The 16,211-nt window shown below is 63.0% G+C and overlaps 1 protein-coding gene across 6 annotated transcripts in view; it reads right to left on the bottom strand.

The window, feature by feature from the left end:
- Positions 1-16,211, bottom strand: part of ZMIZ1 (zinc finger MIZ-type containing 1) — a 181,361-nt gene that overhangs the window by 79,126 nt on the left and 86,024 nt on the right. The gene's annotated exons all lie outside the window — the stretch shown is intronic.

Raw genomic sequence — 16,211 nt, 5'->3', positions numbered from 1 at the left:
TGCCTCTTTCGTAGACCACAACACCCAAAAGGAGAGAGATAACAAAAGGGAATGCCCTGCCACAGAGGCAGGGGGGGATGGGGGGATGGGGGTGGGAGGGATACTGGGATCCGTGGTGATGGAAAATGGGCACTGGTGGAGGGATGGGTATTTGATCATTGTATAATCGAAACCCAAGCACAAAAACTTGTAAGTCTACAACTGTACCTCATGGTGTTTCACTAATCACTGTCACTATCCTCCCGTTGTTCATCGATCTTGCTCAAGCGGGCCCAGTAATGTCTCCATTGTGAGACTTGTTACTGGGTTTGGGATATCAAATACTTCACGGGGAGCTTGCCAGGCTCTGCCGTGAGGGCGAGATACTCTCGGTAGCTTGCCGGGCTCTCCGAGAGGGGCGGAGGAATCGAACTCGGGTTGGCCATGTTGGCCGCTTGCAAGGCAAATGTCCTACCTGCTGTGCTATTGCTCCAGCCCGTTTCACTAATAATTTTTTTTAAAAAAAGTACATTTATGCTTTTTTTGGGTTTGGGGCTTCACTCAGCAGTGCTTAGGGACCATCCTGGTGGGGCTCAGGGGACCCTATGGTGTGCTGGGAACCAAAACAGGGGCCGACCTGCTGTCCTCTCTCCCCGCTGCTAAACATGTCTTAACTCTGTGACACCTCCTGGGGGAGCCTTGCAGGGGTGGGGGTGGGGTTGCTCAGTCCTGTGTGCTCAGTCCTGCCCACCAACCAGCCCGCCTGGCCGCAGAGATCCGCCCAGGGCAAAGGGCCATTGTGGGAGCTTCAGAAGGAAGGAGGAAGACTGGGATGTGGGCGCTGAGCCCCGCATCGCCAGGGCACCCCTGGGTGCAGGAAGGGTGTGGACACCAGCCCGGGGCTGCTCCTCAGAACAAGGCCACAGGGCCCCTGGCCAGCGCAGCCGGGAAGGGCTGCCTGCCCCATGGCCAGCGGGTCTGCACAGATGGCCACTCCGCGGTCTCAGACCGAGCACATTTTAAAAGTCCTTGGAAGGGCAGGAGCAGTGTCACAGCAGGGAGGCACCTGCCCGGCATGCAGCCTTCACTGGACTCCGGCACCCCACAGGGTCCCGGAACACAGAGCCAGGAGTCAGCCCTGAGCACCACGGGGTGTGCCTCTCCCCCTACAAAGCCCCTGGAACTAATCCCCCAGAGCTGCTGTGGGTGCAGGGCCTGAGAGAGACAGGGGAGGTGGGTGCAGGGACACCCGAGGACGAGAAGCCCAGGGCGGACCCTGACTCCTGCAGAGCTCCGGCCTGGACATGTGGCCCCTGCCGGGCCAGCCCCGCCGCCGCATTCCCGTGCCTGACTCTGGGTGCCCGACCGCCAGGCCTTCCAGACCCAGTGGCTGGACCCGTGGGGCTGGGCAGAGGGGGAGGCCGGAGGTTCAGCTCTGGGCAGCGGGCCACAGTGTGGGGGTGGCCGGCCGGGAAAGGCCGGTTGATTTTGGGAACGGACACCACATGCCCGGTGCCCTCCGGGCCAGGCCTGGCCAGGCTGCGTGGCAGGTGGGACCGGGGTCTTCTTAAGGGGGAAGGACGGGCCGAAACGGAGCCGCACGCTCGCGATTCATCGGCTTTTTAATTAACTCGCCCTGCTGCCTTAAGTGATTCCCTGCTTACGCTCATTCTTTTGAAAATTCCAAAGTGCTATTTCTGACCTGTGATTTACTATTGCCGGCGTCTCTATAAGCAGTGTTTTAGCTTAAGTGGCAGTTGCATATTAATTACAAAGTTAATTATGTGCTGTGTAATCATGCTGTAATTCATTAGTTTACTCTGCACTCTGAGAGTCTCATACTAATAGCAAGATCTGACAGAGAGAGACCCTCTGGAAATGCAAAGTGGGCCCCAGAAGAGCTGGAGACCCCCTCGACCCTCGGGGCGCCTCATGACCCTCCCGGCTGCCCCCTGTGTGGAGACACGGGCCTGGCCTGGGCTGGCACAGTGCCCCCACCCTCCCCCCACCGCCGAGGACAGTGGAAAGGCAGCAGTTCTGGCTCCCCGCCCCCCTCCCCAACGGAAGTGCAAGAACAGGAACCAAATTTGTTTAGAATTACTTACGGAACAGAGAGTCACTGCTTGGTGAAAAATTAACGGCTCAGACCATAAAACAAAGGGGCCCTGGGGCACTCGGGGAGAGCTGGAAGTGCTGGACAAGGGGGGTGCCGGCCACGGGTGCCGGCCGGCTGTTCCCCGGGGGAGGTAGGACTCTCTTGCCCAGGGCTCTGCTCTGGCCTCTGCTGCCGTTTGTGGCTGTGGGTCCCTGACAAACAACCCGCCAGGTCTGTCCCTAGCTGTGAGCGCTGATCACACACCCCGACAGAGCCCTGCCGACACGGGCACCTCTGAACTGGGAACGTGCCCGCTGCTCCCCCCCCCCCCCCCCCCGCAGCGAGCAGAAAGCAGGAGGTGGGGGGACTGGGTGCCTCTCCAGAGCCCGAGGGTCCGAAGCCCGGAGCCTTTTCTGGAACCACCTTCCCCGGCTAGTGTGTGATCAGGGGCACCCAAGTCACACGGCTGAGGAAGTCACAAGACCCTCCCGCCCCCGCCAGCCCCGATTCCCAGCCTTTGCTGCATGAGGGGTACGCAGGCCGTGGCGTCAGGACACACGGGTCTGACGGCGGAGACCCCGAGAGTCTCCCAACTCTAACCGTGCTTGCTTTATTTCTGCTGACTCGTGAGCAAGCAGGGAAGACGTGCGACTCGGTCCCTCCGTCTCCAGCAACAAGGGGAGAAGCAGCTCGAATGAGCCCCAGCTGCACGGAGGAAGATAAAGGAGAGAAAAACAAAACGTGTCCTTGTACTCCAGGGCAAGGCTCGGAATGGAGGAGAAACCCAAGGCCGGGCAGATCTGCGTGTGCCGTCATTTCCCAGGCTGCAAATGGACAGTTTCGGGGGGAGGGGGTATACTCAGTTTTGGAGGAAACTCTTTGGGGTGGGGGGGCGGTGCCTTAACAGCCAAAGTGTGTGGCTTCCTTCCCAGGCACTCACTGGGTTCCCTGACAGCTGTCAGCCTGTCCTCCTGCTGCGAGACCCAGGACTTGGCCTGGGATGTTCCCGACTGACCGCAGCAAGGGCTGGCCCAGGCCCTGACCCCTGCCGTCGCGCGCAAGTCTCGACTCATCCCTGTCGTCACTTCTCCAAGTTCCTCAGGCCGTGCAGGTACAAAGGCCAGGACGGGTTTGGAAACGAGTCCACGTCTACCAGTGCCCAGAGCCCCGGGGGCGGGGAGGTCTCTGGGTCAGGGCTCCCATCCAGCACACACCAGAGCTGGACAGACCTCAGCAACCAACCCTGCCACTGGCTCAGCAGGGAGACCCCAGCCCCCAACAGGACCGGGAAGAGGCGAGCTCCTACCTGCGTCAGCTGGGCCGCAACGGCCCTGCCCCGCACGCATGCACGGGCTGGAACGCACCGTGGCATCCTACGCATCCTCACCCATCCAGCCCGCCCCGCGCCGCGCTCCACTGCCGCGGACCCTCACGGAGACAGCGGGGCAGGAGGACCCCTGAACGCCAGACAGGGAAGGGCCAGAGACACCGAGTATCCCCCACCCCCCGCCCCGAGCCACGAAGAACAAGAAGTGGTGCTGGGGACAGTCCATCTCAAAGTGCGATGAGGACCCGCAGCTTCTCCCCAAGGGGTGACTGGGGGTGGAAGGGCCTGACCGGGGAAACGGAAACTCCAGCCCAGACGGCAGCGGCCAGCGGGAAAGCAGGAGCCGCCCGAAGCCTCTCCTGGCTAACCACCTGCAGAACCTCAGAGGACTTCGCGAGAAACGGTGAAGGCGCCACGGAGCGCAGCGTGCCCGGGACGTCCTGGACCCTTCCCTTCCCCCGCCCCCCCCGACATGCAGCATCCTCCTGGGGGGCAGGGGGACCTGTGACTTCCAAGATCCAACTCGGGGCTTCACACGTGCAGAGCAAGTTATGCTAACTGCCAGCACAGTCCCGAGCCCGGGAGGAAGCCCCGAGAGCATCAGGCATAGTGTGTGCCTGTGTCATAGGTATGTGTGTGCGTGTGTGCGTGTGTGTAGGGAGGAGGTGTGGGGGGGGCGGGGCAGCGGGTGGAGCTGACTCTAGCGTCACCCCTTGTCGAGCCTGCCAGGGCCACCAGCAGCGAGTGGCCGCATCTCTGAGCCCTGCCCTCAGGACAGGGGCTGGGGAGGCGCTCGCTCCCCAGCGGGCAGAAAGCAGGCTCCCCGACTCTCCCTTCCTGGTGCCCCGCCTTTTCCCAAGGTTCCAGGAAGGCTGCTCCCTGCCAGCACAGCCCCCTGCTCCTGCAGCAACAGCCCCCTATGGGCACAGTGACCTACAGCAGAGGCAAAGCCGTAGCACTTCTGAGGGCCGCACGCCCCTCTCCCTGGGTCACCCCTGTCTGACGGGATCCGAGCTGGCGCGAGGTGGCCGGGGGGCCGAGAGCCCAGAGTGAGGCCCAAACCCGGGCACTCTCTGGGCAATGGTCCTGCAGACGCGGTGCCAACCCCAACTGGCAGGCCTTTCTGAGAGCGATGCTGTCCTAAACACTGCACACTCGTCTGTCAGGGGAGAGGGCCACACCCGCACTGCGCAGGGGCTGGGCTTAACTCTGGCTCTTGACTCGGGGATCACGTCTGGTGGCCTTGGGGGCCCATATGGGATGCCGGGGACCAAACCCAGCTGGCCGCGTGCAAGGCCAGTGCCCTCCCCGCTATGACATCGCCGCAGCCTCTATGCGCCGCCTTCCCCTCCCACAGGAAGCGGCAGCCCACCCCCACCAGCAGCCCCTGCCGTGAGCCCTTGATTCTGGAAGGGTCTGGGATGGTGTGAGCGCAGGAGCAGGCCTGCGTGTGCGTGGGAAGGTGAGTCTGCGTGCGTGCCTGCGTCTGTGCGAACGTGTGACTGGGAGCAAGTCTGTGTGTGCGTGTGTCCGTGACTGCGTCTGTGTGCGTGCGTGTGGCTGTGTGCGTATGCGTCCATGTGAGTGCCTGTGTGTCCACGTGAGTGCGCGTCGAACGTGTGCATATGTGCGCAGTGTGTGTTTATGTGTGGAGGAGCTTGCCAGTGTGAGAGTGTGTGTGAGGATGCGTGTGCCTCCGACCCAGGCTGCAGCCGGGCAGTGTGGGGCTGATTTATGACCCTCGAGGAAACAGCCCTAAAGATCTCGCCCACAGATCTTCCCTGTGCAGGTGCGGGTGGCAGGCGGAACGCCGTGCGCCCCCCCGCCCACGGCCCAGCTCTGCTCAGGCGCCCTGTCGGCAGCAGGCCACCCACAGACCAGGGGAAGGGGCTCCGCTGGCCGTGTCCAGGCCCCGTGCTCAGGGAGCGCGTACTCAGGTGCCCCCCAGGGTCCCACCCCCTGGGGCCCCCAGGCCCGTCGCAGCACACTGGCTCCATTCTCAAGGGAGGAGGACGTGGCGGGGGGGCGGGTTTGGGGTCCCGGGGGTGCACCTGGGAGACGCTGAAGCTCACACAGCCACAGCGCCCGACCCTCCACACCCAGCCCCTGCACTGCGAGGCTCCGCAGAGACACACGCCCCCACTCCCCCCAAGATCCTGCCTGCGAGAGAGGGGCACGGGGGAGTATCACAGGAAGTTAGGCTTCAAGCTCTTAGCCCAAGCGAGAGGCCAACCTATGGGCACGTCCACCCACACATGCACGGACCCACACCCAGACACACACGCACACGTGTGCACACAGTCACGCAGTGCAAGCACACACGCACATCTTAGATACGTGTGCAGACACACCCAAACGATATCCACACACACTTTCACACAGGCGTACACAACGCACACAACATGGGACCACACATGTACGTTCACTCGCGTGTGTGCATACACACGCTCTCACCACACGCCACACACATCCACATAAACACACCCACACACGTGCACATACCCACACACACATGGACGCACCACCTATCCGCAACACACATGGACACACACAAGGACACATGCACACACGTGTTCATGCCCACCCCCCTTGCCCCCCCCCCCCCCCACGTCCCTGGAGCTGGGGTGAGCTCAGGCTGCGGCACCTTGTCTGGCCCTGCCCTTCCCTGAGGTGTCTCTCGGCAGGATCCCCCACCCGCCTCAGACTCTCTCAGCCCAAACCTATAATCCGCACAGAGAAAATGACAGCCTTGGCCGCAGCTGCCCTGCCGGGCCGGGCGGGCGGTGACTGCGGTGGTGACGGGGAGGCGGGCCCGGGACTCTGGACTTGGAGCCGCCGTCAGGGGGAGGTCTAGTGACCTGGGGACTGTGGGCTCAGGAGCGCAGGAGTGGGCAGGGGGTGCGAGCACCGGTCCCGGGGCTGGGCTCAGGCTTCTTAGGACAAGGACCGGGCAGGGTCAGCGAGGGGCCATGCCCCGGACACGGAAGGCGCAGGGCAGGCCCTCGGCAAGGCAGGTGCTGGCACGATGGACCACTGGGCTCGGGCGCGCGGAGGGCTCCGATTCCAGGCAGCTCCAGGGGAGAATCTCAGACTCTACTGGGCTCATTTCCATTTTTTTTTTTATTTCGGGGTCACATCCGGCTGTGCTCAGGGTTGACTCCTGGCACTGTGCTCAGGGGCCACTTCTGGTGAGGCTTAAGGGGCCACGCATAGGTGGGGATCAGGGGTGGAGCCTCTGGCCCTCACCTCCAGCCCCTCGGTCCTTTCGCCGTCTCTCTGGCCCCGGGGGAATGTCATTTTGTTTTCTGGTTTTGTCTTGGGGCCACACCTGGTGGTGCTCAGGGCTGACTCCTGGCTGTGTTCAGGGGTCACGCCTGGTGGGGCTCAGGGGACCACAGGGGGTGCCGAGGACCAAACCCAGGCTGGCTGCATGCTAGGCAAATGCCCTCCCCACTGTCCTGTCACCCTGGCCCTGGACATCTGTCCTTTGGAACAAGGCCCTGAGCTGTGTACAGGGGCTGGGAGGGACCGCCCAGTCAGCACCCCTGCAGGACGCAGCTGGCCACACCCCAGGTCCCACTGCTCACGGCCTCTCAGGGATGCTCAGTCTGCCCTGGCCCGCGGGGGCTTCCTCTCACCCGCTAACGGGGAAACCGTTCCAGCATCAGGCTGACCGGCCCTCAGCCCGGGGTCAGGGGGCAGCAGGGAGCCAGGAAGCAGTTACGGAGAGGACAGCCTGTCGCCCCACGGCCCTGGGCAGCTCCCCTCCCATCGGCCTGGCCAAGGGCAGGAAATGGGCCCGGGTGGGGCTGGAGGTGGGGTCAGAGCTGGGGTCCACCCTGTGTGGGACAGAGACAGGCCCAGATATCCATCTTGGCCACATCAGAGGTCCCTTCGCAGTCTCACTCATGGGTGTCCAGGAGGAAGGGGGGGGTCACAGTCTCCGTGGCCTGACGGGGGCGCCCTGGGGGCAGATGGGACTCAGGTGGGGGTGGGGATGGGGGCGTCAGGCTCTGGTCAGGCCCGGTCTTCCCCTACGAGGCGCTGAGCCCAGTCACACGGAGGTCGGCACATGGCCAGCCCCGCCCGGCCACTTGGCTGCCAGCACCCTTCAGGAAGGGCCAGGCGGCCAGGCAGGGGTCAGGGGCATGTGGGCCCATCGCTGGCGTGGCCTATGCTGCCCAGCCCTCCCCTGCACACCTGCCCTGTCCCCCTTGGCCACGGGCTCCTAGCCCCTCCCCAGAGCCGTGTGGGCCCGAGATGGCTGTCGCCATGGAAACTGCTCATTCGGTCCAGGATAATGAAGCCAATGTGTTTCCCATTTCCAGGAGCGGGATCACGGAGCAGGGCCCGCGGGGGTGCAGACTCTCGGAGGAGTGTGAGCCCGGCCCCGTGTCCTGCCCCGGCTGGACCGCATGGCGCTGCCGCCTCGCTGTCTCCTGCGGGGCCATCAGTTGTGGAATCCCGGGTGCTCCAGAGCCCAGGCTGTGGCTCTCCCACACGCAGCCCGCTCTGCAGTGAACAGCACACACAGAACGACCTGGGCTGAGGCCACCCCCGTCCCATGGTTCACTCAGCGGGAGCCCCACGAGCCGGGGCCACAGGGCTGGGGCGGGGAGGCGCAGGGGGCTGGGTTGGGGTCGGCGGGGGACGCCGCGAAGAAACACCGGAGCGGCAGTTTGAAAGCGACAGACGTGGCCTTTGCTCCATCAGACTGGCCAGGCCACCAAGGACGCCCGGGCTGCCGATGCCAGCCTGACCCCAGGAGGGTGCCCAGCCGGGCAGCGCCAGCACAGGGCAGGGGGTCCTGTGTGCAGCAGTGGCGACTAGGTCAGGCTTGGGGACTCAGCGGGGCCCATCTGCCCATCAGCCGCGGACACGGGCACTGGGACTGTCCAGGCTGCGGCCCAGCTCAGGCCCAGGGAGCACCTGCATGGGAGCACTGCCCAACCCCTCCGGGTAGCCACGGTGCCCCCACACCTGCACGTGACACCAGCCCAAAGGAGGACATCTCACTGGGCAGAGAGACACGTGCCAGGCCACGGCGGGGGCACTGGGCAGAGGCTCCTGCCAGCCAGGGGGCACAGAAAGGGCACACGCAGGAGGGGCCACACACCAGGGCCAGGCCCTGCTGGCACCCCGGGGCCCGTCCATACTGTTGAGGCCCCTTGGCCACTCCCTGCCTGCAGCGGGGACTCGAGAGGCCAGGCCCAGGCGCAGGCAGCTGAGGACAGGGCAGGCCCGCCTGTTTACAGTGGACCCGAGCTGGGAAAGGACGCGCCCGTGTGCTCCATAGTGGCTTCCTGTGAGCTTCCCAAGGCCACACCAGGTCCGGCCCGCGCTGACCACAGGAAACACAATGTTTTCAGCTTACGGGTCCAGCCAGGACTGAGCAGCAGCTTCATGGGACACAGCACCAGCGCAGCTAACGGGGTTTATTCAGTCACCACCCTCCCCCCCGCCCAACCACCACCACAGCGGGGCCCGGACTATCTGGACAGAAGGAGAAACTGAGTCCAGAGAGACGAGGCTTCCGACTGCCTGGCCAGAACAGAGAATGGCCTCAGCTCAGACAGGCAGATGCTTGGCCCTGCTGGTCCCGAGAGTGGTGTCCCAGGTGGGCTGCAGGCCTCGCTGGGCCACCACCACACCATTCTCTGGCCCTGGGGAGGAGCAGGTGCACAGAGACGGGGAGGCGAGGGCAGAGAGGCGGGCAGGCCGCTCAGCTGCACGCACGCACGGTCTGGTTACCGACGTTAACATCCAGGGACATAGGCCGGTTACCGACGTGCTTCCCTGCCACTCTGAGCCGCGAGCTGCCGCCTGGCCCTAGGGGCCTCCAGCTCCACAGCAGCTGGATCGCACGCTGGCCCCGTGATTCCTGAGTGTGAGCCCCCACTCCTCGCTCATGGCCACTTCTGCTGTGTGTCTGTGTGTGTTTGTGTGTGCATGTGTATCTGTGTACGTGTATGTCTGTATATGTGTCTGCATGTGTACACGTGTATGGTATGTGTCTGTACGTATGTGTTACGTGTCTGAGTATGTGTATGTATGTGTCTGTGTCTCTATGTGTGTCTGCATGTGTACATGTGTATGTATGTGTATATGTATGTATATCTCTGATACCTGTGTACATATGTATGTGTCTGTGTATCTGCATGTGTGTATATGTCTGCATGTGTACGAGTGTATTATGTGTGTGTGTATGTGCATGTGTGTGTGTGTGTGTGTGTGTGGTGCCAGGGATCAAGCCTGAGACCTCTTACGTGAAAGGCAAGTGCACAGAGCCATTGGGCCTCATCCCGTTTCCACTGCAGAGTGAACTCATTCAGGGGCCAGAGAGGTAGCATAGCAGGTAGGGCACCTGCCTTGCACGTGGCCAACCTGGGTTCAAGCACCAGCCGGCTCGGAGTTATGGCTGAGTGCAGCCAGCAACACCCCCGAGCACAGCTGAGCAGGGTCCCCCAAATACACACAAAAACCAGTGAGTTCATTCCACCGCAATCCCCCTGGGTTTGGACACAGACAGACAGAAGGACATCAACGGAGCCTCTGGGCACGTGGGGGCCTCCTGGGCCCTGCTCAGACCTGTGCTTCTCAGTGACAGTTCACTGCGAGGAGCCCCCCTATACTCCAGGTCACCCTCCACAGCCCCCAGGGCCTTGGCAGAGCCCCGCTGGGGCCACACTCTTGGCCTGTTCCCGTCCCCAGCCCTGCAGGCCACGAGCCCAGCTGGTCTGCAGCATCACCCCCTGGAGGCTGGGCACAGCCCACTCTGAACCATCCCTGCAGAACGTGGGTGCAGCCCCCGGGTCCCCAGGCCTCACTCCCAGGGGCCCCAGACTATGACCCAGAAGCAGGGACTCTGGGACCGCGGAGGTGACAGTGGGCGTTAGGAGACAGCCTCTGCCTGGCTGCTGCTGCGGGGGTGGGGTCTAGGTGGTCCAGAGCCAAGCCCAGCCCTGGCTCCCACTGGCTGGGGAAGGTGAGCACATGCCTTAATTCTCTCTTCCCTGGTTTCTCATTTGCAAAAGAGGCTCTGTGCAAATTTCATGACAAATATAAAATGCAGGCAAATGCTAATCAATATAGCTATTATAATGCTCTTCTGGCGCGAGTGTGCTCTTCACACACACACACACACACACACACACACACACACACACACCTGCAGTGAGTAACACAGACTGGGTACTACGTCCAGTTGGGTGACCTTGGGTTAGTCACTGGCCCTGTTTACTGATGAAGGTCTATTCCAGGTCTCTCGGGAGACGACTCCCCGCCCCAGAGTAGCAGCGGGTCATCCTCCCCGGCCTCGGGGATGCAGGGTGCCCAATGCCCAGCCTCGATGCCCCTGCATCCTCTGAGCAGGCCCACACAGGCCTGGGCGGCCCCTTCTCGGAGCAGAGGAGGAAAAAGCCAACTGACCTGAGACCGTAATTCCTGTTGAATCTCCCATCTGACTCACTGCTTCCTCCCCTGCTGGGCCCACAGTCATTACCATTTGAACACCTAAATTATCTGAGGCCCAGCAGCACCAGAGACAGACAGATCGTTTACTTCCACGGGAAAGATGGGTTCCGGAGCAGGCGGCTCTGGCGGGGGAGGCGGCAAGTTCGGCTAAGAGCCATGGGGCAGCTAGAAGTGTTCGCTCTGCCTCTGGACAACAGACCCCAGGGCTGCCGGCCATGAGCCGGCATGTGGAGGCCCGGGGAGGTGCTGGGGGTTCTCCAGAGGCCTGCGCCCCACCACGCAGGAGCCCCCCATGGGGCTCCTCCCAGGGTCCCCCGGAGGCAGACTGTCTGCCGCCCTGCTCTGAGCGGTGACCGGGGTATAGGCACGCAGGCACAGGCTCTCTGCGGCTGCCGCCTCCTGCCACCGAGAGCCCACCTCAGCACCCTGCAACTCTCAAGGGCGTCTCCACACCCGCGCAGTGGGCAGGCCCAGCAGACCCAGCCCCGAGCCGCCTGGCCCAAGATGCGGGCACTGTCTGCGGTGGACAGTGCTGGGTCTGGACTCCCGTCTCCAGACCACCGCCCACACAGTCCTGCACACGCCACAGTCTGCCAGCAGGCCGGGCGGGGCAGAGCTGGGCACGGCCCAGGGGCTCCAGATGCCCTCAGCTTGCAGGAAGCCTTCAGACTGGGCTAGGTTCGAGACGGTCCCAGCTCCACCCTGGAACTGCAGAACTCATGGGCAGGGAGGTGTGGCCGTGAGGGCCTGTGCTGGGACAGAGATGGAGGAATGGGACGGGCCCCCGAGCAGCTGGCGTGAGTCTGCGTTGGGGCAGGGCTAGATAGAACTGACCAGGGCCGCCCAGTGGGCCGGCTGGTCGCCAACAGAGGGTCAGCCAGGGCACGTGGTGTCCACAGAGCTAGAGGCTCACAGGCTGGACAGGGCGCGGGGACCGGGCGCGTGGGTGGAGAGAGGCTCTGGACCAGCCCACTCTCCACGGCCTAGGGCTGGGGGGTGGCAGCACCCGGGGGCACCATCGGGAGTCACCTCCCGCTCTGCCCAGCTGGCCACAGCCCTGGGACACCAGGGTGCTCTGCCCAGCAGTGAGCTGCGAGTGTCAGACGCCACCCATAACACCCACATTCCTCACCCCAAGCAACCTCCAGCCTCCTTTGCCGTGCAAGCCATTGAAATGTTCCGGAGAAGGTCTGTGTCCATCCCCGGACTATGGGCTGTTCTGTTCCCCTGGGACCGGCACATGGGGACGAAGCCAGTCGAAGCTGGCCTGGCCTTATCCAGTGTCCAGTAGAACAGGCAGCCGGCAGGGAGGGCAGGGACACACGGGGAAGGGGGGGTCTCGTGGGCTGAGGGTGGGAAGAGGGGAGAAGAGGAGCTCTGGGCTCGGGGCACCCACACTAGCCTGGCAGGGGCTCCTCGGTGGGTGGGGGTCTGCCCGGCTCTTTTCTGCAGGGGCTTGAGCCCAGTGTCCTCCCCCCCCCCCCCCAACAGGTACATGCGGTCCGGGCACAATGCATGCTGGGTAATGCAGGGCAGGGCTGGGCCCCTAGACCAAGCCCTGGGCTGCAGGCGGGTGCCAGCTGGCCAGGAGGACGGGGAGGCACTGGGGACAGCTGCCAGCTCAGTGAACTTGGGGACGAGGCCGCGACACTCCTGGGGGGACTGTCCTTTACAACCTCTGGCTTCTTTGTCCTGAGGTTCTGTCGCCAGGACAAGCCTCAGCCCTGCCCCGTCCCTCAGGAACAGGCGGGGTCCCTGGTCTCGTGTCTATTGCGGAAGCAGCACTGGGCCTACGGGCCCACAGCTGCTCTGTAAAAGCCTCACCCTGGGCCTCAGTTTCCCACCCCCCTGCAAGGTGGCGCTGTCAGAACAGCAACCAGGAGCCCCCCACCCCCACCCTGACGGGCACTGACAGGTCAAATCTCCATCAGGCCCCTGTGGCTCCTGAGGTGAGTGGGAACAGACAGCTCGATCACCGTCCCACGTGTCACCTGCCAATACTGGTGACAGAAATCGAGGCTGTGAGGCTGGAGTGACAGTACAGCGGGAAGGGGGGTGTGCCCTGCGAGGGGCTGACTCGGCTCCATCCCCTACACCCTAGAGGGTCCCCCAAGCCCCGCCAAGAGTGACCCCTGAGCACAGAGCCAGGAGTAAACCCTGAGCACCACCGGGTGTCACCGCCACCCAACAAAATAAAAACCTGCAGAGGTGGTGGGTGGGGGAGGGGCACGCGGAAGCACAGGGGGAGGGGCCATCGTGTGTGTGGGGGGGGGAGGCGGGGCTCAAACGGCTGCCTGCAGGTTCCAGATGGTTCCAGCCACCCGCCGACGGGCACCGTCTGGGGACGCCTAGAAACCAAACCAACATGGGTATGCAGTCAGGACGCCAAGGGGCTGCCCACACAAAGCTGAGCCCGGCAGGGCCAAGAGGCTGGCGCAGGGGCTGGATTCCGGATGCAAGGCTGGCAGCTGGGCACATGGGGGTCCCACCAAGCACGGCCAGGTGGGGGCAAGGCCGGGAGCCCCTCCCAGCTCAAATGCCCGACCCAAGGCGGCTCTGCCTGCCCTCGGAACGGACAGTTTATTTATTCATGAGCACACACAGCGCCCGACAGCAGTCAGCCCAACACCTAATTATAGCAGGAATTTCATTAGAGCGGAGGAAATACCCGCTTTCCAATCCTGCCTGTGGACACAGGCCTCCACTGACCCTCCTGTGTCCGGACACACTGGCAGTCAGGACCGGCCCCGAGCTGGCAGCTGCCCCTCCCGAGTGCAGGCTCTGGGGTGTGCCCCCTGGGCCACACGGTGGCTGGTGCATGGGCACTGCCCGACCCCCCACAGGCAGCAGGGAGGAGCCTCGCCTCGGCCCGGATGGAATGCACACGGCCCCAGGCTGAGGCAGGGAGGCGGGGGCTACGGGCTCCCAGGGAAGCTCCAGAGGGGCTCGTGGGGGCGGTGGACGTGCCAACGGGGACAGTGGTCGGGCTGAGTCAGAGTACAAGGACCAGAGCCACACAGAGCCACACGGACACACGTGTGCACACACAACATATGAACATGTGCGTGCAAATACACACACGTACACAATTCCATGCCTACCTGTAATGTATACACATGTACTCACACATACATGCACACCCACACATGCACACACCCACACATGCATGCACATACCTACATCCCCACACACCTACGGGCACATGCTGCACTCACATTCACACATGCACACACCTGCAGATGTACACGCATGTACCCTCATGCCTACAGGCATGTGCCTACTCGTACACAATGCAAATACCTGTACATGTACGCCCACAGACCCAGGCACCTACAGGCACGTGTCCACCCTCACACACACTCATGCACATGCCTGCACACATACACATATGTACCCACACACCTATCGGCACACACAGGAACCCACATGCCTACAGGCGTGTGCCCACACTCATACGCATGAACACATATGTACCCTAAAGGCACGTGCCCATACTCACACACACGCACGTGTCCACACATGTACCCAGACTCCTACAGGCACATGCCCAGACACACACACACACACACACACACACACACACACACACACACACCTACACACATGTACCCGAATGGAGGTAAGGAAATGATACGCCGTGTGGGGCGGGTGCCCCGACCCCCCAGGGCCCAGCAGACCCTTCACACCTCAGCCTCGTGGGTCTGAGTCACACTCGTGGCCTCCGTGATGGGGTCAGTCAGTGCAGACGGCCTGGGTGGGCCTATCCTCTGCCACACGGCCTCCTTCTGAGCCCTGCTGTGGCCGTGACAGGAAGGGCCCATCTGGGGGGCCTGAGGAGAGGCAGCACTGGGCCCGGAGTGCAGGGGTGGCTCAGGGGCCAGGAAGTGAGGGGCCGGCTCAGCATGGGTCCCCACCCATGGGCGGAGCACCCTCTTGCCCTTGCCTGCTCATCCTATCCACACACCTCCCAGCGTCACCAACTGGCTTGGAGCATCACACACACCTGCTCGGGGACACACACGTGCACACATCTATGCACACACTTATGCAAACACAAGCGTGCACACCCAGCATACTCCTTCCCTTCAAGGCAAGCACAGAAGTGTTGGCACCCAGCACACCCCTTCCTCGGCCTCTCCCCAGTGCCGCTGGAGCACCTCATGCTCCCCCAGACCCCAGAGCCCCCCTCCGCCAGGCCCCATCTGCTGCTCAGGGCAGCCCCAGCACAGGACGCTGTGAGGACACAGTTCTGCTCTGAGGAGCTCGGGCCCTGCCAGAGCGGCATTACAAGCAGCATGACAGGCCATCCCCAGGGCCAGAGCAGAAGCACAGCGGGGAGGGTGCTGGCTTGCACGCTGACCCGGGTTCGACCCCCGGCATCCCATCTGGTCTCTGAGCCCTGCCCACAGTGATTCCTGGAAACAGATGCAGGAGTGAGCCCTGAGCACTGCCAGGGGTGGCCCCCAGACAAAATCTCCAGGCAGCTCAAGTATCTGCAGAGTGGGACTGGGCTGCCGGTGGAGAGCCAGCAGGGCAAGACTCACTCAATCTGGACGATGGCAGCTGGCCCGTCCCCCTGGCCGCTCCCTACAGGCTGGGGAAGGGTGTGACCCGTCCCCTACACGGGGTGTGAGACCAAGCCGACTCCTCACTCACTCAGTGCCCACAGAGGATGACTGCGAGTGGGCCCTGGGCCCTGGGAGTGGACAGGGACACTCCTGCACCGTCCCTGGATGCTGACGTGCCCTCTGTCCATTCCACAGGTGGCAGTACTGAGTCCAGGGTGCTGGGCAAGGGCAGAGTCTTATGCTTGCCAGTCTGCCCCTGGGCCAGGCTGGGAAGACTGGGAGAAGCTTCCTCCAGTCCCTCCCCCCGACCCCAGCCAGTTTCTAGGACCCCAAGTATCCATCACCACCCTCATGTCTTTCCAGCAGGGCATTCAGTTCTGCCTTTATTTTTATTTATTTATTTTTAACTAAACTTCCAGCCGCTCCTATGATTAATTACCAGCTGCCTAATGCTCCGTCACTAGCAATTTCTGGAAAGGGAATGAATTACCTTGAAAAACATCCGACAAGGGAAGCCACCGTGAAGGATAATCTCAGAGGTTGCTCTGTGAGTGGCGGGCTCCCTGTGCCTTGCCGGCTGGACCCCTGGCCTCTCTGCTCTCTCCCACCCTGCCCCTGCTCCCGGGCGGCCCGGCCGGCTGGCAGAGGTTGCTCGCCCCATCCTGTGCTCCAGCCGTGCCCTCTGAGGCTTCATGAGCTGCCGCTTCACTCCAAGGGACCGTGTGCAAACCCCGACTCCACCACGGAGAGCCCTGTGGGTTTCCTAACC

Source organism: Sorex fumeus, unplaced genomic scaffold (assembly GCF_029834395.1).
Source record: "Sorex fumeus unplaced genomic scaffold, SorFum_2.1 ptg000020l, whole genome shotgun sequence".
NCBI lineage: Eukaryota > Metazoa > Chordata > Mammalia > Eulipotyphla > Soricidae > Sorex > Sorex fumeus.
The sequence above is the reverse complement of the archived record's forward strand: the minus strand, read 5'-3'. Positions and strand labels throughout refer to the sequence as shown.